Here is a 23,010-nt window from a genome sequence, read left to right on the forward strand (position 1 = left end):
TTCCCCACCTGGCCACTCACACTGGCTTTGGCTCAGGTGCTTTCATCCCACCTTCAAAGGCCCATCTGGGGAGGAGCCCCAGCTCCAGCTGCCTCTGATGGGCTGCAGGCCCAGGTGAGGGCTCTGAAGTGGTCAGATCAAACGCCTCTAGGGCTGGTGTTGGGCTGGGCCAGCGTGGAAGAGGCTCTGAGGAGGGACGGGCTCCCGGCAGGAGTGCTCAGGGTTGGAGAATGGAGGGGAGATGGGCAGGGCGTGGACCCAGCCAAGGTGCCCATACATTTCCCGTCATCATAACAGCACAACTTCCAATGGCTGGCTTATTTCGTGCCAAGTGTTGGGCTAATATTTTACAACTAGAGGCCTAATGCACGAAATTCATGCATGGGTAGAGGGTCCCTATGCCTGGCCAGCAATCAGGGCCTGCCTTCCCCGGCTGCCAGCTGCAGGCCGGGGCCTTCCTTTGTTCTGCACCCCCCCTCCCCTCCCCCACCCCCCCGGGTGGTCAGTGCACATCATAGTAAGCGGTCAGTCCCCTGGTCGAATTCCCGGGGGACAATTTGCATATTAGGCTTTTACATAGATAGATAGATAGATAGATAGATAGATAGATAATGTTATTTATTAATTTGAGTCGGTAACATATGGCCTGGTGCAAAATGTAGAAGACTTTATGGGAAAGAGTAAGTATCCCTATTTTATAATTTCAAAAGGTTGATAAAAAACATCCCTTATGTTTTTACTGTTTACACTATTAGAAATGTCCTCCACAACCCCCCTCCCTTTGCCCACCTCCTCCCACCCCCCACCCTCCTCACCTGGCAGAACCTCAATTTTAAAAAACATATATTTTTAAATAGATTTTAGAGAGGAAGGGCTGGGAGAGAGATAGAGACATCAATGATGTGAGAGACTCATTGTTAGGCTGCCTCCTGTACATCCCCTACTGGGGGTGGAGCACGAAACCTGGGCCTGTGCCCCAACTGGGAATCGAACTGTGACCTCCTGGTTCATAGGTCAATGCTCAATCACTGAGCCAGGCCGGCTGGGATAGCCCAAAATCCTTTGGTGCACTGAAGGACCCCAAGTAACTGAGCCACACTAGCCAGGATGGAAGCTCACATTTTTTTTTAACATGTATTTTGTTTTATGTATGTGTGTCTGTATATATGTATAAAGAGAGGAAGGGGGCCAGAGAGAGAGAGAGACAAACAGATTGGCTGCCCCTTTAACCGGACAATGAATGGGTTCGTGCTGTCACTACTTGAGCCAATTCAGCAGAGACAGGGTTGAATCATATGAGAGCGTTTATTCCAGTCCTGCCCGCAGCATGGGAGAGCAGCAGGGCATCCACAAAATCTGCTCCGCAGCCCCCCATAAGCCAGCTGCTCATATGGGGTAGGACAAGGATTACATGGGGAGGCAGGGATTGCAGGCCTGGGGAAGTAGGCTCTGCAGGCTGGGGTGGGACTCCATTGTTGGGCAACAAGTTCGTTAATCTTTCCATGAGAATAGGAAGTTCTTGAATGAGAATGGACTACATTCCAAGGTTGACTCCCAGGTCCAAGGTTGACTCCCAGGTCCTCGGAGAATACAACTCCCAGTCAGGTTAGCATGTCCTTTCTTTAACCAGAACGAGGCAGTGATTAATATTTCCCATAACCATAGCTAGTTCCCAGTATTCTATTTTTGCCCCTAACACTCTAACCAGTGCCTGAACCCGAAACCTGGGTATGTGCCCTGACTGGGAATTGAACTCACCACCTTTTGGTGTACGGAATGACACTCCAATCAACTGAGTCACACCGGCCAGGGCTCAAATTTTTTTAAAAAAATATGTTTTTATTTTATTTTTTTATAGAGAGAGGAAGGGAGAGGGATAGAGTAGTAGAAACATTGATGAGAGAGAAATATCATCGATCAGCTGCCTCCTGCACTCCCCCTACTGGGGATCAAGTCTGCAACCTGGGCACGTGCCCTGACCGGGAATCGAACCAGAGACCTCTTGGTTCATGGGTCAATGCTCAACCACTGAGTCACCCTGGCCGGGCAAGGAAGCTCAAATATTTAAACACAATACATCTACTGTTTGCCTGGTTCCTCTCCCAGGAGGCAACTACAATGACCATTTTCACTCAAAATGTTTGTTCAGAAAACTGTTCTGTGGACTGGGGTGTAATGGTGAGGCACAGAGGCGAAAGCCCTGGTGATATTCTAATGGCAGAGATGGGTGGTACACCGAGAGATCAGGAGGCTATGGAGTGTGCCAGATGGTGGCAGTCCTGTGGCAATAAATAAAGTCCAGGTGAGAGATAAGATCTGGGAATCAGTTGTTGTTGTTTTTTATAAAAAGTCAGAGAAGACCAAACAGCAGGTGTGTGTGTTGATGGGAATGGTCCAAATTCCTAGATTCCAGAAGCAGAAGGTGAGGAGGAAACTGGTCTTGCAAGGCCTGTCAGGCCATAAAAACTGTGAACAATGCACTGTCCTGGTGGGGGGGGGGGAGGTCGTTATCACTGGCCCCAGGACAGATCATCGGATATGGCCTGGGGACCCCCAACACCTGGGGGCCTTCCTGTCAGCCCACGAAAGGGGGGGCGGAACCATATCTGGAAGACAAAGACCCCAGAAGGTTATAAAAAGTGAAGCCCTCTGTGTGTTTCTTCACTCTGATTTGGAAATTATTCCCGGAGTCCACTAGTGTTAATAAACGGGTCCCTCCCTTTCTCTAGGAAGCGTGCTTGGTATTTCTTCGGTCTTCTGCAACAGAGGGAGGGGAGAATGGCTGGAATGTTGTCCTTGAAAACACACGAGAGAAAATGGCCCCGCTCAAGAACATAACTGCTCATCAGTAGGGAAGGTGTGTTTTCCTGAGATGGCCATGATAATCTCTCCCATACCATAAACTCTTTTTTTCAAATATATATATTTTTAATTGGTTTTAGAGTGAAAGGAGAGGAGAGGGGGAGATAGAAACCCTTTCAGCTGCCTCCTGCGCGCCCCCTACTGGGGATTGAGCCTGAAACCTGGGCACGTGCCCTGACCAGTAATCGAACTGGTGACCTCCTGGTGCATGGGGTCATGCCACTGAGCACACAGGCCAGGCCCACAAACTCTTACAGTGTGAGCTTAACGTTCCTCCCACTGAGTGTGTTTTGTGTGAGGTTTGTTCCCTCCCATCCAACCTGGGCAGAACTTGGTGACTGCCTTAACCAGTAAAATCAGGCCCTTCTGCCCTAGCCAGTTTGGCTCACTGGCTAGAGCACAGGCCTATAGATGAAGGGTCCCAGGTTCAATTCTGGTCAAGGACATGTACCTCGGTTTCAGGCTCCTCCCTGGCCCAGGCCTGGTCAGGGTACGTGCAGGAGGCAACCAGATGATGTATTTCTCTCACATTGATATTTCTCTGTCTTTCCTTGTCTCTTCCACTCTCTAAAAAATCAGTGGAAAAATATCCTAGGGTGAAGATTAAAAATAAAAAAATCAGGGCTTCACTTTTGGAATCCAGCCACCATGCTGTGAGGAAGCTCAACTAGCCCACACAGAGAGACCCTGCAGAGCGGTCCCATGAAGGTGCTCTAGCTGTCAGCTCAGCTGAGGCCCCTGCCAGCACCAACTGCCAGACGTGAGTGAGGATTCCTCCAGCTGATTCTAGCTCCCAGCTATCGAATCACCCCCCCAATCCCCCACCTTCTACCCCCTACCCCCACACCCCACCCCCATCTGCAAATCCTGCCAGTTGAAGCTCCAGACCTCAGGCAGCAAGACAAGCTGACCTTGTTGTGCCTTGTTCAAATTCCAGATCTACAGAATCCATGAATATAATATATATATACAAGGGTTGTTTAAGCCCACTAAGCAAGCGGAAAGACAGGTGGATGAGTGGCAGGAATCTGGGCACGTTTTCTTCCAAAGGGATTTCTGTTTTCGGGGAAGAAGGAAGCATGGTCCCCACTGAGAGTGAAGGGAAAGGGAGGAGGTGTAGGAGCTTGAGGAGAAAGGAGACGTTATTAAGAAATCTAGGAGCCGCCCCGCCCCTCGGGGCCCTGGGAGGGGAGCAGCGTCTGGTGGCAGCAAGGAGGGCAGCCTGATGGTCAGCGCCAGCGGCGGCGGGGGCGGGGGGGGGGGGTGGACGGAGAGGGCAAGGGGGAGGGCAGACAAAGCCTCGGCTAATGAGTGGGAGCGCATCCGCCAGAGCCCGGAGCCCCGGTGATGCAGAAGGACCATCAAGATGACAGTGATCTCGTTTCCAAGGCAACAAGCAGGTCTGCGCAGCGTGACTTTACATCTGCACCAAGAAGTACTTGACACGGTACCGCTCCTGGAAAGCAGCGGTCTGCGCCCTGCGGTGACGGGCGCCTGCGTTACAGCTTCTGTTTTCCAGTAACATGTCTGACTCGCCGTAGTCATGAACACGCCGAGAGATGGAATTATTTTGAAAACACTGAAGGTAAGGTACGTTTGGGGGCCAATGGAGCGGTCGGATCATTTTCTCACCAACCTGAGATGTCCACAGGATGACACAGCCAGAACAGCTATGGCGAGTCATGGAGAACAACCACTAACCCATCCCAAAGGGCGTAGTGACTTTGCTTCTGATAAAATAAACTTTAAAATAGAAGAGGAAGATGATGGAATTCCGAATCACAGTTTGGGAAGAGTGAGCAAGAAGGCAGGAAAGCCGCGGGCAGCGGCGGCGAGGAACTGGCGGCTGTAAGCTCCGCCCCCCCCGGAAGTGTTTCCCTGCCGACCAATAGGAGGACTCGGGCCCCGTTCTCCCAGGACTGCAGCGCTGTGTACGATGTTGCCATGGAGACTGTGACGCGAAGCCTCCTGTGCAGCGGTGGCATGAAGTCCAGGGAGAAGTCTCCAGCCTGGACGCATTTCTTCATCTCTCCTCCGGACACACGAAGGCCGTGTGTCTGCTGCGTGAAAGAGTTCAGCGGAGGCAAAAAAAAACCCACCAAAAAACAAAAACAAAAACACGAGAAGGGCGTGAACAGGAGGTGTCTCCTGGGCCCGTGAGGAGGGCGCTCATCCCGAAGAAGGCAGCGTGTCCGCCTGGCCTCCCTCCCCGGCCCTGCACCGCTGCTCCCTCCTCAGCACGCACCCGTGGGAGACCTGGGCACCGCACTGTCACCCATCAAACTTGTCCGGCAAATCACCTCCACGATCCCGTCTTCTGAGCAAGAGACAGAGGAATCTGTGTCTGTCGTCGCCTCTGACTTGTCCGTCTCTGAGAAGTCCGGGCAGGAAGAAACGCTGGTGGATCCCCCACCACCCTCCATCCCTCCCCACTCCCCCGCAGGATGACGCTGCAGAGAGTGAGCCTGAGAAGAGCCCCCCACTTCCAAAGGGCACCTCAGGATCCCCAAGGTGGTTCCTGGGTCTGGCAGCACTTCTACCTGCCACCTCTGGACACTCCAAGGCCGTGTGCACTCACTGCACGAGTGAGCTCAGCAGAGGGAAGAGGGGAGGGACCTGGGTACCAGCTGCCTCATCCAGCCGGGAGACCAGTGCGGGTGCGGCTATTACGGCTATTACGCAGCCCTGCTCTGCACCCACCACCTTGCTGTCCGCCCTCCCACCTCAGGAGGGAAATCCAAGCCCTATGTCCTCATGGCCGGGGAACGTGGCACAAGTCCGGCCGCCTCCCCCGTGTCCTCCTCCCCGACCAGCTGACTGGGCACCTGCAGGCCCCTCTGAAGCCTGGGGATTCAGGGATGGAAGATGCGTCAGTGTTGTCACCCTCTGATGGCGTGGGCGAGGCCTGGTTGGTTGTCCTCCCCTGAGAAGAGGCAGGGGGATGGGTGGAGCCCTCGCATGGTCCCGTAGGTGCTGTATTCCAACAGAATCAAAAAGCGATGAAGAGACTGCAGTGGGCCCTGGCTGGTTTGACTCAGTGGATAGAGCGTCGGCCTGCAGACTGAAGGGTCCTGGGTTCGATTCCGGTCAAGGGCATGTACCTTGGTTGCGGGCACATCCCCAGTGGGAGATGTGCAGGAGGCGGCTGATCGATGTTTCTCTCTCATCGATGTTTCTAACTCTCTATCTCTCTCCCTTCCTCTCTGTAAAAAAATCAATAAAATATATTAAAAAAATAAATTAAAAAAAATAAATAAATGAAATAAAATAAAAATAGGGGTACCGGAAGAGCAAATGAGCTAGAGGATCTAAAAGCCAGACATTAGCTCTCCCTTGAGGTGCAAGTCCTGAGGTTAAAGGGAGACTTGTCAACGTGGCTGTGGGCTCTCCTCCCGCCACTCCCCTCCACCAGCTTGGAATTGGGGTCTGCCCTCTGAGGCAATTGAGTGAAAGGGATCAGGGAGTTGATGGGAGGGGGGGGGGGTTGCAATGACTGCCCCCAGGCTCCAAGCTGGGTGAGGCGGAGTGGGCATGAGAGAGGCGGAGCCAACGGAAAGCGGTTGGATCAAGGAAGGGAGGGGGTTCCCTGATATGCGATTGAAGAAGTTATGGAGTCAAGACGCCAGAGGGAGTGAGCTGAAACGGTGCAAATGCTGGCGCTGGTGTGGGCTGCTCAAAGTTGAGATTGTGGAGGGAGCCGGTGTGGTTGCTGGTGTGGCAAGGTGTCTGCTCTGATGGGAGCAAGGGAGGGAGCGAGGGAGGGGTGAGGGAAGGTGGGGGCAAAGTCTTTGCAGGAGAAGAGGTGAAGGCGCTGAGGAGCCAGCCCGCTGGAACAGTCATCGCTGTGCAGTTGGAAATGCCCACGAATTGGGGCAGGAGAGAGTGACAGAAGCTGAGGGACTGAGGGCAGAGTGCTGGGGTCTTCCAGTGTAGCGGGTGGAGCAGTGCAATTAGTGAGATTCAACATGGAAGGTGTAGCTTAGTGGTTCTCAACCTTCCTAATGCCGAGACCCTTTAATACAGTTCCTCATGTGGTGATGAACCCCAATTGTGGGAAACTGATATAGGGTTAAGCCTGGGACTGACCTGTTGGCAAAGTCACAAACAAGTCCCAGCTTAGAGGGCTCAGTCCTCTTAGCATAATTAGGCTTGACCTTATAACACTCCCTAGATCTTATCTGGGAGGCTAATGGGCTGAGGAAGTACCAAAGTGTAACCATGGTCAAAACAAGTGAAACTCACCAGAACTGTGTAACTATGGTAACCACTACCTTGTTTACCTCTGACTATAAAAAGCTTGGTGAGGCCTAAACACAGGGGAAGTCCTTCCTCTTGAGTTGGACTTCCTCCCCTGGCCCCCCAATATTCCCAAATTATCTCGTGTCTTTTCTTTTTCATTTGTTGTTCGGCTCCTCTTCCAGGCCCGAACCCAGAACCACGCAGGATGTGGAGGGGAACACTTACGACACCCAATTTCATTGTTACAAATTGAACATAATTAAAGCATAGTGATTAATCACAAAAACAATATGTAATTATATATGTGTTTTCCGATGGTCTTAGGCGACCCCTGTGAAAGGATCGTTCGACCTCCAAAGGGGTCACGACCCACAGGTTGAGAACCGCTGGTGTAGAGCTGCTATTTTTATCCCGTGTCACTCTATTCCACCCAAAGGGCATCTGACTGCAACAGATGTCGCCATCCTGAGGATGTGGTGTTGTCATGGCAACCACATCTCCATCACTTTAGGTAGGGGGTGGGGCCTGGCATTCATTTCCATGGAAACAGTCAGGCCCATATCCTGGAGGAAGAGTGTCATCATCTGAAAGACCTTTACTGACTGGGATTCCTTCTCTTACCAGCCTTACTCCTTCTTTTAGGAAGCCTTCCAGGATTGCTCCAAATATCTCTCCCCCGATCCCCACCTCCAATTCTAGCTTCTACTCTGGATCCCTGATCTTGGGAAAGGAGATGGAAGCCACTAGGGTGGTGTGAAAGTAGAGGGTGTCTGGGAGTTCATGGGAGAGATAGGTCATCAGGAAAACCATCCATAATATTTATTCACTCAACAAATATTTATTGAGGGCCCACTATGTGCGGGAAACTGCACTAAAGCCAAGGATACAGTGGTAAATAAACAAAATTCCAGTCTTCTCAGAGCGCACAGTCTATGAGTAGGAGGGAGACAGAAAATAAGTAGACAAACAAACACATAGAGCTGTCCAATAGGAATAGAATGGAAGCCACATAGGTCATTTTTCATTTTCTAGTCCTTGTATTTTTTTAAAAATATACTTTATTGATTTTTTACAGAGAGGAAGGGAGAGGGATAGAGAGTTAGAAACATCGATGAGAGAGAAACATCGATCAGCTGCCTCCTGCACACTCCCCACTGGGGATGTGCCCGAAACCAAGGTACATGCCCTTGACCGGAATCGAACCTGGGACCCTTGAGTCCTCAGGCCGACACTCTATCCACTGAGCCAAACCGGTTAGGGCTCTAGTCCTTGTATTAAATAAAATAAAAAGAGTCCTGGCTGGTGTGGCTCAGTTGGTTGAGCATCATCCCATGTACCATTCCCCTTCAGGGCACATGCCTGGTTGTGGGCTCATCCCTAGTAGGGGGTGTGCAGGAGGCAGCTGATGGATGTTTTTCTCTCTCTCCCTCACCCTTTCTCTCTCTAAAATCAATATAAACATACTTTAACTAGAGGCCTGATGCACAAAGATTCATGCAAGAATGGGTCTTCCTTCCCCTGGCTGCCAGCATTGCCTTCACTCTGGCCCAGAGCCACCTTTCTGCCTTCCCACGCTGTCCAGAGGCCCCAAGCAGCTGGGGCAGTGCAGAATGCCTGCATCATTGCCATGGCAACGACACAAGTGTCCACCCTGCCCCCAGCCGCTTGGTGCCTGCATATGCAAATTAACCCACCATCTTTGTTGGGTTAATTTGCATGCCCACTCCTGATTGGCTGATGGGTGTCATGAAGGTATGGTCAATTTGCATCTTTCTCTTTTATTAGTGTAGTTTTTTTTTTCCAAATATATTCCATTGATCTTCCACAGAGAGGAAGGGAGAGGGACAGAGAGCTAGAAACATTGATCAGGTGCCTCTTGCACACCTCCCACTGGGGATGTGCCCACAGCCAAGGCACATGCCCCTGACTGGAATCGAACCCGGCACCCTCCAGTCCTCAGGCTGACGCTCTATCCACTGAGCCAAACCGGTTTCGGCCACGGCTAGATTTTTTTAAAAAGAAAAAGAAACAGGCGGAATTAGTTTTCATAATACATTTTACTTAACCCAATTATGGAAGGCAGAATAATGGCCCTGAAGATGCCCAGGTTCCAACGCCCTGAATCTGTGCATGTGTTTCCTGACCTGGCAAGAGGGATGCAGACTTGACTAAATTAAGCAGCTTGAGATGAGATCGTCCTGGACCATCTGGGGCGAGGGGGGGGTGGGGCGGCCCTGTAATCAAGCTTCCTTATAAGGAAAGAGGAAGTCAGAACAGTCAGAGAGGAGGATGTGATTCAGGAGCAGTGGTGGGAATGAAACTATAAACATGCCCTTGAATGTTGCATCACAGTTCAGCTCATTATCTTTGAGGTTCTGTTTTCCACTTGTAAATTGAGCTGCATCTTTTGTTGTTGTTAATCCTCCCCCGAGGATACTTTTCCATTGATTTTTAGGGACAGTAGAAGAGAGAGGGAGAGACAGAAGAGAGAAACATCAATGTGAGAGAAACACTTCGATTGGTTGCCTCCTGCACGAGCCCTGACCAGGGTCCGGGCTGGGGAGGAGCCTGCAACCAAGGTATGTGCCCTTGACCGGAATCAAACCCGGGACCCTTCGGTCCGCAGGCCGATGCTCTATTCACTGAGCCAAACCGGCTAGGGCTGAGCTGCAGCTTAAATTCTTTTAGTTTCCTCAAATGTTTGACTGCGATTCTCCAAACTGACATTTCCAGTGTCCTGCCATCCTCTGACTTGGAATTATGCAGAACTGAAACTGCCCTTTTCCCTGAAGCTCTGTGAACTGCAGCCGGACAACTTGATGTAAGATCCCCACAATAGCTCGCGCTTAGACAATCTCCGTGCCTGATGCTGTGTGAGCCACTAAAAATGTTTGCCTGACATCATCAGAGACATAGCAACTGCAAAAGACACTTCAAGCCTCGAGTCTAGAAATCTCCTCAACTGGCAGCTCTCCAGGCTCAGAAACTGTTGTATAATTTGCTCCAATCATTAACCTTTGTCTTTTTTCTTTTATTTTCATAGACATGCCTTTTATTAAACTAGAGGCCCGGTGCATGAAATTCATGCACGGGGGGCTCCCCTCAGCCCAGCCCGCACCCTCTCCAATCCAGGACCCCTTGGGGGATGTCCGACTGCCAGTTTAGGCCCAGTCCCAGGGATTGGGCCTAAACCAGCAGTCAGACATCCCTCTCACAATCCTGGACTGCTGGCTCCTAATCAATCACCTGCCTGCCTGCCTGGTCACCCCTAACTGCCCCCCTTGCCAGCCTGATCACCCCTCACTGCCTCTGTGTGCCGGCCTAGTCACCCATTACTGCCCCACCTGCCAGCCTGGTCGCCCCCAACTGCACCACCAACCCCCCCCCCCCCCCCCCGCCAGCCTGGATGCCCCTAACTGCCTCCCCCTGCACTGGTCTGGTCACCCCCAACTGCCCTCCCCCCCGCCAACCTGGTCGCTCCACGCAGCCTGCTGTTCAGTCATTTGGTCGACCCTCACTCACCCTCCTGCTGGCCTGGTCATAGGCAGCCATCTTGTGAGGGCATGAGGGTCAGTTTGCATACTCCCTCTTTATTAGATAGGATACCTAATTACTTCCTTACACAATACAGGCCTAACTTTGGGATACCACCTGCCTCACTGCTTCCTAAAATGAGACATAAATATTTAACTGGCGGGGCAGGGGGAAGGGAGGTTGGGGGTTAATGGGGGGGATGAGGACACATTTGTAATACCTTAACTAATAATAATTTTTAAAAAAATCAAAAAAAAAATTTAACTGGCCATGGCTGGGTAGCTCAGTTGGTTAGAGCATCATCCCAATACCCCAAGGTTGTGGGTTCGATCCTCAGTCAGGGCACATACAAGAAGCAACCAATGAATGCATACATACATGGAACAACAAATCAATGTTTCTCTCTCTCCCTTCCTCTCTTTCTAAATCAATAATTTGTTATTGTTGTTAATCCTTACCCGAGGATATTTTTCCATTGATTTTTAGGGAGCGTGGAAGAGAGATGGAAAGACAGAGAGAAACATCAATGTGAGAGGAACACATTGATTGGTTGCCTCTTGCATGAGCCCCAAACAGGGCCAGGGCCAAGCAAGACCAGGGCCAGGGCCCTGAGGAGTCTGCAACCAAGGTACATGCCCTTGACTGGAATCAAACCCAGGATCCTTTGGTCCACAGGCCGACGCTCTATCCACTGAGCCAAACCGGCTAGGGCTAAATCAATAAATTTAAAAAAAAATTTTTTAAATCTTTAACTGAACTGACCTAGTCTCAGGCTGGAACAATCTGCCAACTCAATACAGGTTCAAGCTTACATCAGGTAACGCACGATGTTAGAATACTCTGCAGTATCTCCTGAACCGCTGGCCGGGTCTCAGGCCCCTGAGACACTGACCTCGTTTCGTTAATGAACCTTTCAAGTTTGGGACGAAGGCTAAGGATTGGATTTCAATCTATTGCCTGGATTTCAATCTAGTGTCTGTATAACTATTATAGAATTTGCTACTATCATCCTATTTGTTTTTTTAAATTTTTAAAAATGTTTTTATTGATTTCAGAGAGGAAGGGAGAGATAGACACATCAATAATGAGAAAGCTGCCTCCTGCACGCCCCCTACAGGGGATTGAGCCTGCGACCCAGGGATGTGCCCTGACCTGGAATCGAACTCCGACCTCCTGGTTCCTGAGTCCAGGCTCAGCCACTGAACCACACCGGCCAGGCACTGTCGTCCTGTTTAGATGTGTGCTTTCTGGGTGACATTGTGCCCTGCCCTTGACTTTCAGCACATCAGCTACCCAGACAATTAGTATCCTCACATGGGCTCCGGGGCCTTAGCATCACAGGGTGAAGTGCAGTGTGAGCCTGTTTGTTACGTCTCGTTTTGGAATGCAAGTACCTGACTCAAGCGCCCATTTCAAAGAGGGCGACCTCAGATGAACACACCGCCAGTCATGTCACTAGAGAAAGAGCCAGGCCACTCCCCCCAGGGTCCCAGGGTCCTTTGTTTTATTTATTTATTTATTTTAATATATTTTATTGATTTTTTTACAGAGAGGAAGGAAGAGGGATAATCAGAAACATCCATGAATACCTCTTTTTTTATATATATATATATTTTATTGATCTTTTACAGAGAGGAAGGGAGAGAGATAGAGAGTCAGAAACATCGATGAGAGAGAAACATCGATCAGCTGCCTCCTGCACATCTCCTACTGGGGATGTGCCCGCAACCCAGGTACATGCCCTTGACCGGAATCGAACCTGGGACCTCTCAGTCCGCAGGCCGACGCTCTATCCACTGAGCCAAACCGGTTTCGGCAGAAACATCCATGAGAGAGAAACATCCATCAGCTGCCTTCTGCACACTCCCTACTGGGGATGTGCCCGCAACCAAGGTACATGCCCTTGACGGAAATCGAACCCGGGACTCTTCAGTCCACAGGCTGACGCTCTAGCCACTGAGCCAAACTGGTCAGGGCAGAGTCCTTTGTTTTAAAGACCTTGGTTGGCCCTAGCTGGTTCGGCTCAGTGGATAGAGTATCGGCCTGTGGACTGAAGGGTTCTAAGTTTGATTCTGGTCAAGGGCACATGCCTGGGTTATGGGCTTGATCCCAAGTAGGGGGCATGCAGGAAGCAGCTGATCAATGATTCCCTCTCATCATTGATGTTTCTCTCTCCCCTCTCCCTTCCTCTCTGAAATCAATAAAAAAATATATTTTTTTAAAAAAAGACCTTGGTTGATTTCAATAGCTGACCATTGGGGATACTTGTTTGTTTTCCCTTCCTGGGCTTTAGTTTTATTTTTATTATTATTTTTTTAATATTTTTTATTGATTAAGATATTACATATGTGTACCCTCTACCCCCCCTCTCCCTGCTCACCCCCTCACCCCCCCGTTGTCCGTGTCCATTGGTTAGGCCTATATGCTTGCATATAAGTCCTTTGGTTGATCTTTCCCCCTTGCCCCCACCCTCCCCTACCTTCCCTCCAAGGCCCGACAGTCCAATCAATGCCTCTCCGTCTCTGGATCAGTCCTTGTTCATCAGTTTATGTTGTTCATTATATTCCACAAATAAGTGAGATCTTGTGGTATTTATCCGCTCTCCAGTTCCATCCATGCTGTGGCAAATGGTAAGAGTTCCTTTTTCTTCTTCCTCTTCTTAAAGAATACCTTTCAGCTTTTCATATAATGCTGGTTTGGTGGTGATGAACTCCTTTAGCTTATTCTTATCCGTGAAGCTCTTTATCTGACCTTCCATTCTGAATGATAGCTTTGTTGGATAAAGTAATCTTGGTTGCAAGTTCTTGCTATTCATCTCTTTGAATATTTCTTGCCACTCTCTTCTGGCCTGCATGGTTTCTGTTGAGAAATCAGCTGACAGTCGGATGGGTACTCCCTTGTAGGTAACTGACTGTCTTTCTCTTGCTGCTTTTAAGATTCTCTCTTTATCTTTTGCTCTTGGCATTTTAATTATGATGTGTCTTGGTGTGGTCCTCTTTGGATTCCTTTTGTTTGGGGTTCTCTGCGCTTCCTGGACTTGTAAGTCCATTTCTTTCACCAGGTGGGGGAAGTTTTCTGTCATTATTTCTTCAAAAAGGTTTTCAATATCTTGCCCTCTCTCTCCTTCTGGTACCCCTATAATTCTGATGTTGGTACGCTTGAAGTTGTCCCAGAGGTTCCTTACACTATCTTCATATTTTTTGAATCTCTTTTCTTTTTTCTTTTTCGGTTGGGTATTTTTTGTTTCTTTGCATTTCAAATCTTTGACTTGATTCTTGGGATCCTCTTGTCTGCTGTTGGAGCTCTGTAAAGTATTCTTTATTTCAGTCAGTGTATGCATAATTTCTAATTGGTCCTTTTTCATGACCTCCATGGTCTCACCATACTCCTTGAGGGATTCATTAAATTTATCGGCGGTTTCCATAAAATTCTTGACAAACCTTATAAACGTGGCCTTGAACTCTATATCCAGTCGTCTGTCCTCCTCCGTTTCTGCCAATTGTGACCTGTTTCTTTGTCTCCGCATTTTGGCTGCTTCCCTGTGTTGATAGAGTGTCCCTGCGCGCCAGGTGTCCTGTAGGGCCCAGTGGCTCAGCCTCCCCAGTTACCTGGGGTGGACACTCTTGGTGCACTCTTGGTGCCTCGCTTGTTGTAGGATCACTGGGAGGAATTGACCTCCAGGCCAATTGGCTGTGGGAAGCAGCTGTGTCTGAAGTGGGAGAATGGACCCCCTCTGACCACTGGGTACAGTGGCTCCTGGATCTAAGGAGGTGCTAATTCAGCCCCTGCCTGAGGCCTCACAGCAGGAACTACGAAGAGGCTCAGCTGTGAAGCAATGCAAGCCGCTGCGGGGCCTTGGGCCTTCTCTTGGAAGTTCCGGGTCTGGCTGGCCCGGCTGCAGTTAGGTAATTATCAGGTTGCAAAGTTCTGGGGCATTCACATGCAAAAGCCTCTGCCGCAGCCCGGGTGGGGCGGGGTCTCAGGGAGTCAAAGGGCGGAGAAAGAAGCAATGGCTGATTCTCCGCGCCCGGAGTCGCGCGTCTCAGTGTCCCGGTAACGGCTGCAAGCACCTCCGAGGGAAATCTGCCCCCAAGTTCGCCCGCTGCTGCCTGAGAGAGCAGCCTCTCCCCGTATGAGACCTGGGTCCCCAGAGACTTGCTGGAACCGGAGATCAGAGCAGTCGGGAGCTTGTGATTCAAAAAGACAGCCGCATCCTCAGGTGCCACCCCCTTTCCGCGCGCGCGAGCCGCCGCCGTACCTCTGCACTCAGCCTCCGCAGCTCCTCTGGCTCTCAGCGTGCTTTTCTTTTCTTCTAGTTGTAGAAATTACACTCAGCCAGCCTTCCTGTTGTTTTGGACGATGTTTGCTCCATCCTTTGGGCTAATTTTCAATTGTTGTGGGAGGCGACTATTTCCCGGTGTTTATCTATGCCGCCATCTTAGTTTCTCCTTTTCTAGTTTTATTTTTTAAAATATATTTTTATTGATTTGAGAGAAAGAAACAAACATTGACCGGTTGCCTCCCACACGCACCCCGACCAGGGATCCAGCCTGCAACCTGGGCATGTGCCCTGACCCCGAATCGCATTGGAGACCCTTTGGCGCACTGGATGACGCTCCAAGCAGCTGAGCCACACCTGCTAGAACAAGGATTATGACAAATGGTCTGGTGGAAGGAAAGAGACGTTAGTTTGGATGAAGCACCCATCTTATATAAAAACTGCTGTTTGACGTTTTAACCCTGCTATTCCGGCTTCTGTAAACGCCTGCCTGCTGAAATAATAAGGAAAATAAGACCACTCCCATCCAGAGAGGCCGTACACTATGCCCCAGACAGAGCTGTCAGTGCTGGCGCCAGGCCAGGCCTTGAGATGGGATCTCATGGCCCCTTCCCAGCATTCAGGCCTTCTTTCTCAGAAGGCCTGGGGGTCTCCTTCCAAATCTGGGAGACAAAGGGCTGGAAAAAGTATAAATAGAGTTTCCCCCATGTTGGGGGCTCAGAATTTGAAAGACACATTTTTTTTCTGGGCCTGCTCAGAATTTAATAATAAAATGTAACTCCCTTTCTCTATTTTTTTAAAAAATATATTTTATTGATTTTTTATAGAGAGGAAGGGAGAGGGAAAGAGAGTTAGAAACATCGATGAGAGAGAAACATCGACCAGCTGCCTCCTGCACACCTCCCACTGGGGATGTGCCCGCAACCAAGGCACATGCCCCTGACCGGAATCGAACCCGGGACCCTTGAGTCCGCAGGCTGACGCTCCATCCACTGAGCCAAACCAGTTAGGGCAACTCCCTTTCTCTAAGCGTGGCTTGGTTTTCTCTGGTCTTCAGTAACATGGAGGGTCGTCTAATATACTAATATGGAGGAGATAAGGCATTTACCGTGTACGGAAATGGCTCAGCTTTGTGGGGTGAGAGTGAAACCCAGGGAGGCGACTGTGGTTTGGGACAACTGGGCTTTCTAAGGGGATGCACAGTAGCTCCAGTTGGGCACCGAGGTAGAAGGAGAAAAGAGTGGGTAAGGGGGTGTTTAGTAAGATGCAGGGTAGAGGGGAGGTGGCTCATGGCTGTGAGACTAGTCCATCAACCCCCACTGCTGGAGACCAATTCCAGCATGACAGCAGGGCTGCATTTGGGAATGGCTGAGGGCATTTCCCAAAACCTGAAAAGGGATTATCGCTTGGCTGCCAGACAGTCAGAAGGCATCTTCATCTGCATGTTACTACCTCCTACTGGCCAAACACCTGGACAGCCGTAGGCTAATTCCCCCATTCGGACAAAGTTTCTGTAGACCAGCAGTTCTCAACCTGCGGCTCACGACCCCTTTGGGGGTCGAACGACCCTTTCACAGGGGTCGCCTAAGACCATCGGAAAACACACATATAATTACATATTGTTTTTGTGATTCATCGCTATGCTTTCATTATGTTCAATTTGTAACAATGGAATTGGGGGTCACCACAACATGAGGAACTGTATGAAAGGGTCGCGGCATTAGGAAGGTTGAGAACCACTGCAGTGTATACCCTTTGAAGCGTGTATCTCTGCCTTGCCTCAGGACAAGTTGTGTTAATAAAAAGCGTGGGGTCCTGGGGACAAGGAGAACCTAAGGCCTTAGACTTAAGACCTGAGAACTTCGCTCCTTTAGCTAAGCTCCTCTGACCCCCAATGCCTTTCAAAATTATATTTCGTCTCCGGACTCTTTATTAACCTCTGGACTCTTATTTAACATCTACGCACAGCCTTCTCCAGATTGCTGAACCCTTCTGGATGCTGGGACAAGAACCCCGGCACCCCAGAATAGAGACGGAGGAGGGAACAGGGTCCCAGCGAATTCGAGGAGGGCAGAATGAGTGGGCCCAGTGTCAGTTAAAAAGGAGATCGGCTTACCTGCCACCACCGTCCTGGTGATGTAAGTCTGTGGGGCCCTGTCCAGGCCCGGGCAGCTTCAGTCTTCGGTGGCCAGTCCCAGGACGTCTGGGAGCTCCAAACCGGGTCCAGAGAGTGGCCTCGCTGGGCTGGCTGAGGTCCGCGACCTGGAGGGGCCAGACTGCAGTCTGATTCCCAGGGCCCAGGCGGGGGCCTCGGGTTTGGGCAGGACGTGGCTGTGTCCCTCCTTGTTGCATTGGAAGCATGGGCCCGGAGGAGGCTTAGCCTCGGTTGGAGGACCGGCACTTCCTTTGGGGTTCCTGAGGGTGGTGCTGGGAGCTGGAAGGCCTCCTTCTGGGGCTCCGCCGGGGCCTGGTCTAGCCTGTGCTTTTGGATTCGGGTCTCCTGGTCTCTATCATTAAAGGCCTGAAAGGCCAGGTTAGCAAGGTCTTTCTGAGGGGTTGGTGGGCCCGTGTCTGGTTTTCGAAGTTTATGGCCCAGGTCGGGGGCTGATTGGAATAGAAAATGGGTGTTCGGAAGAAGGGCTCCCTCTGGGGAGGAGTCCAAGGCGGTAAGGTCCTAAGGCCTCCGTGAGGCGGGAGAGGAGGAGAGCTGGCTTCCATCAGGGCCCGAGGGATTCATCAAGTTTGTCAGAGTTGACCACCTCATGGGCAGCGAGACAGGTGGCCATGTGGCTACAGAGCCGGCGCCCTGGAGAATTGACCCGAGAGTCCCATCTCTGGTCAGTTTGGGGGACCATGTCAGCCCCAACCCGGGCTGGCTGCCGGGTCCTGCCTATGGAGGGAATGGGCGTGGTCCTGGGCTGGTAGCCAGCCATGCTGCCCCGCTGGGGTGAGAGAGGAGGACAGGAGGACACAGATGTCATTCCAGGTCAGGCCATAGGACCAGGTCCGGCACTCAGAGTCCTTAGTAAAAGGAATGGTGGGGTCAGTGGGGAGAGGTCAGACGTAGAAAATGGGATATTGCTCCCGGATTATACCCTCAGCCCAGGCACCTCTCAGAGAGGAAGGACGGGAGCTGGAGGCTGGGTGGGCGAGGAGGAGGAGTCTGAAGACAGGGGGGCAGTCGGAGGAGAGACATGAGGGGGGGCTCGGGGACCTCTAGGGGAACGGAGAATCGAGTGATCGGAAGGGCTGAAGGGAGGGTCTGAGGGGCCTGGCGGGTGGGGGGAGGACGGATTAGAAGGCTGAGGGCGGGAAGGTCGGGGTTGGCAGCAGGGGCTTTGAGTGGAGAAGTAGGGTTTGACAAGTAGACGGCCTGGGCGCAGGGGATCTCTGACCACTTCCCATTGCGGTGACAGAAATAGTCTGGGTCCCAGAAAATGTAAAAACCGAAAGTTCCATTCTCAGGCAGGCGTGAATCATTGTCTGATTTTGTTTTCATTTAAATTCGTTTAAAGTATTACGCAAGTCTCCTTTTTTCCCCATTGACCTGCCTTGGCCACCCCCGACCCCCCATTGTCTAGTTTATAGCGTGGCCAGGCAGAATCACAATGGAAGAGAAGGCGCTTTGGCTGGGCCTCTATGGAAAGGCCTACTCCAGCGGTTCTCAACCTGTGGGTCGTGACCCTTTGGGGGTCGAACGACCCTTTCACAGGGGTCGCCTAAGACCATCGGAAAACACATACATAATTACAGATTGCTTTTGTGATGAATCACTATGCTTTAATTATGTTCAATTTGCAACAATGAAAATACATCCTGCATATCAGATATTTACATGACGATTCATAGCAGTAGCAAAATGACAGTTAGGAAGTAGCAACGAAAATAATGTTATGGTTGGGGGTCACCACAACATGAGGAACTGTATGAAAGGGTCGCGGCATTAGGAAGGTTGAGAACCACGGGCCTAGTGTGTTAAGATTACGAAGGAAACATCCCAAAGGCTTGTTGGGGGGCTGGGGGAGGGCAGAAAAAGAATCCCCCATGGTGTAAGTTAGGAAGAGGAATTACTAATTTAAGCAACAAAGGGAGGCCCGGGAAGCTAGACTAGAGGGAGGCCATCCCCACCGTCCAGGCAGGCTCCAGAGGGAGGAAGACAGTCTGATCTGCGAGGCCGGCATCCCTGAGATGAGGGAGACCGCGGGACCTGGTCCCAGGCCCGAGCCCGAGGCCGGACTGGAGAGGCTTCTGACCCAGCGCTAGGTCTTTGAGACGGAAAACGGCCAATCAGAAATCCCGAAGGCTGATCCACGGGTCCCTTGCAGGAACTGAAATGAGCCTGTGTTGAGTGCAGAGTCCGAAATGGGGAGGAGAGGTTCCTGATCCCGCACCCTCCCTGGCGGGGTCGGGAGGGCCCATAAGGGCGGAGGCTTCATCGAGGCCGGTGATCGCCCGTCACCCCAGGAAGATTCAGAGGTCAGCCCAGGACCAGCTCCACTGCCTGCTGCTCTCTGAGTAGCGGACTCGGGGTGGCTGAAGATGGCGCAATGGCTCCCCTTCCCTGTAGAACTGTCCGGGGTTTCGGCACCAAATGTTAGGGTTGCTGAAGGAGGTGTGCATTTATTAGATCATCTGGCAGCCCGAATGGCCCCAGCCCTGTTGCTATGATCTTGCCTCTTCTATCTTTTTTTTTTCCACAATATATTTTATTGATTTTTTACAGAGAGGAAGGGAGAGGGATAGAGAGTTAGAAACATTGATGAGACAGAGACATCAATTCAGCTGGGGGTGTGCAGGAGGCAGCTGATTGATGTTTCTCTCTGTAGAAAATCAATAAAATATATTTTAAAAATAAAGATAAAAAAAAATAAAAAGGCAAGGCTGTGGGGAGCAGGGTGCCCTTGAAAGATGAGCTGAAGGAGGGGTGGGAGGGTGGGATATGACATGACCCAGGAGAAGAGAGGCCCCCAGAGTGGGACAGCATGTGCAAAGGCCCTGAGGAGGAGCACATCTGCTGTCGAGGAGAGCAAGGCAGCCGGTATCCTTTCCTCTCTCTCTAAAAGGTACGATTTGGGCCCTGGCTGGTTTGGCTCAGTGGATAGAGCGTCGGCCTGCGACATGAAAGGTCCCAGGTTCGATTCCAGGTCAAGGGCATGTACCGTGGTTGCGGGCACATCCCCAGTCGGGGGTGTGCAGGAGGCAGCTGATCGATGTTTTTCTCTCATTGATGTTTCTGACTCTCTGTCCCACTCCCTTCCTCTCTGTAAAAAAATCAATAAAATATATTTAAAAAAATAAATAAATAAAAGGTACGATTTGGGACTGCTCCTCCCCTGCTCAAATCCCTGCCAAGATCCCTGACCCCGGGCCTGCCCTCCGCTGGCTGGGGGGACCTTCTCACCCTCCCTCCCTCGCTTTCTCACCCCTCTGTAGGGTGTCCTTCGAATCCAGCTCAGTTCTGACACCGTCAGCACGGAGATCGCCTCAGGCCACACAGGTTAAGGGCTCGGTCCCATGACTGTTCTCACCTGGATGCCAACCACAAGTCCAGGTTGTCACCTGTGCTTCTGGCCGAGCAGCTGTAACTCAGAGGTTCCCACCCCTGCTTCCGTTTCCAGGGTTCCAGGAGAGCATGCTGCTTCTTTTTTTCAATCCTCACCTCAAGGACATTTTTTCCATTGATTTCTAGAGAGAGTGGAAGGGAGCGAGGAGAGGAGAAAGAAGGGGGGGGGGAGAGAGAGAGAGAGAGAGAGAGAGAGAGAGAGAGAGAGAGATCGACATGAGACACATCAATTGGTCGTCCCCTCCACCCCCCTACCCAGCACACACTCCTCCTGAGTGGGGAACCTGCAACCCAGGTACGTGCCCTTGACCTGGAATGGAACCCTTTGGTCCGCAGGCCGACGCTCTAATCACTGAGAAAACTGGCCAGGGCGAGCCTGCTGCTTTTTTTTTAAATATATTTTTATTGATTTCAGAGAGGAAGGAAGAGGGAGAGAGAGATAGAAACATCGATGTTGAGAGAGAATCATGGATCGGCTGCCTCCTGCACGCCCCCCACTGGGGATCGAACTCGGGCGTGTGCCCTTGACTGGAATCGAACCTGGGACCTTTCAGTTTGCAGGCTGATGCTCTATCCACTGAGCCACACCAGCCAGGGCTAACAACAGTATTGCTTGCTCCCTTGAATTCAGGCCAACCAGGCCATAACTTCGGCCTAAACCAAGCTCATCGAACACTTAAAAAAGCCATGTATGCCCTGGCCGGGCAGCTCAGTGGGTTAGAGGTTGTCTCAATACACCAAGGTTGTGGGTTCCACCCCTGGTCAGGGCACATACAAGACTCCATCAGTGAATGCATACAGAGTGGAACAACAAATCGCTGTTCCTCTCTCTCTCCCTCTCTCTCTCTCTCTCTCTCTCTCCCTCTCTCTCTCATCAATAAATGCTATTTTTTTAAGTGTGTATTTTCTCGAGAAGGCACATGGCTCAGGAACGCCGGACACCACCTCAGCACGGCGTTTGTGGGCCGTTTTTAACAGCGGTCACCAGCAAAACCCGCAGGAATGTGAAGCACGTGGCTCTAAACGGACCGTGAAAAGACACTTGTTTAAAGTCTGGGAGCTGGACGGAGAGGCCGAGCTTCACCTCGGCCGACCCCAGCTGGGAATGTGCGCGTTGGGCAACTCGGATTTTTTTTTTTTTCTGCCCCTCTGTGCACGTCTGGGAATGACGGGTGACGTTCCGGTGCTGACAAAAGCACAGTATTTATTTTGGGATTTTTATGTGTTTGCCTCACACATAGGAAATCGGCAAGTGATGAGGATCGGCTGTTGAACGTCACAACCAGGATATTGACATGGATACGGTCAAGGCCGTTCCCATCCATCACCTTTCATAGCCGCCCCCACTTTCTCTACTCCCACCCCCTCAGTGGCCCCTGCGGCCACAGATCTGTTCTGCATTTCTGGGATTTTGTCATGGGAATCACATAGTCCCTGGCCGGGGAGTTCAGTAGGTTAGAGCGTCCTCCTGGTACAGCAAGGTTTCGGGTTTGATCCCTGGTCAGGGCACATACAGGAAGCAACCAGTGAGTGCATAAATAAGTGGAACAACAACTCTAGCTGGTTTGGCTCAGTGGCTAGAGCGTCAGCCTGCAGACTGAAGGGTCCTGGGTTCCATTCTGGTCAGGGCACATGCCCAGATTGCGGGCTCGATCCCCAGTAGGGAGCGTGCAGGAGGTAGCTGATCAATGATTGTCTCTCATCATTGATGTTTCTTTTATTTTTTTTTTAAATTGTTGGTGTTTCTTTTTTTTAAAATATATATATATTTTAAAATATATTTTTATTGATTTCAGAGAGGAAGGGAGAGGGAGAGAGAGAGATAGAAACATCAATGATGAGAGAGAATCATTGATCGGCTGCCTCCTGCACACCCCACACTGGGGATCGAGCCTGCAACCTGGGCATGTGCCCTGACCGGGAATCAAACCATGACCTCCTGGTTCAGATGTGGACGCTCAGCCACTGAGCCATGCCAGTCGCGCTCCTCATTGATGTTTCTATCTCCCTCTCCCTCTCCCTTCCTCTCTGAAATAAATAAATAAATAAATAAATAAATAAATATTTTTTAATAAAAATATATTTTTTAAAAAATAAGTGGAACAACAAATCTCTATCTCTGTCTCTCTCAAATCAATAAAATTAAAATAAATAAATAAATGGAATCACATGGCATATAACTCTTTGGGATCCATTTAAACTGTACAATTTAATGGGTTTTAATCCTATATAATAAAGAGTTAATATGCTAATTAGACTGGACAGCTGAATGACCTTCTGGACTAAGCCAGGGCTACGAGGGGCCGAGAAGGCCGAGCCCCTTGCACAAATTTCATGCATCGGGCCTCTAGTATATTCAAAGTTGTGTACCATCATCATAATCAATTTTATTTTAAAAAATTTTTAAACATTTTACTTATAGAGGAACATGGATGAGGGTTATATTGGATTTTTAAAAATACGTTTTTATTGATTTTAGAGAAAGAGAAAAGGAGAGCGATAGAGAGATAGAAACATTCACGAGAGAAAAACG

The sequence above is a fragment of the Myotis nattereri genome (assembly GCF_964212035.1).
Source record: "Myotis nattereri genome assembly, chromosome: 15".
NCBI classification, from domain to species: Eukaryota; Metazoa; Chordata; class Mammalia; order Chiroptera; family Vespertilionidae; genus Myotis; species Myotis nattereri.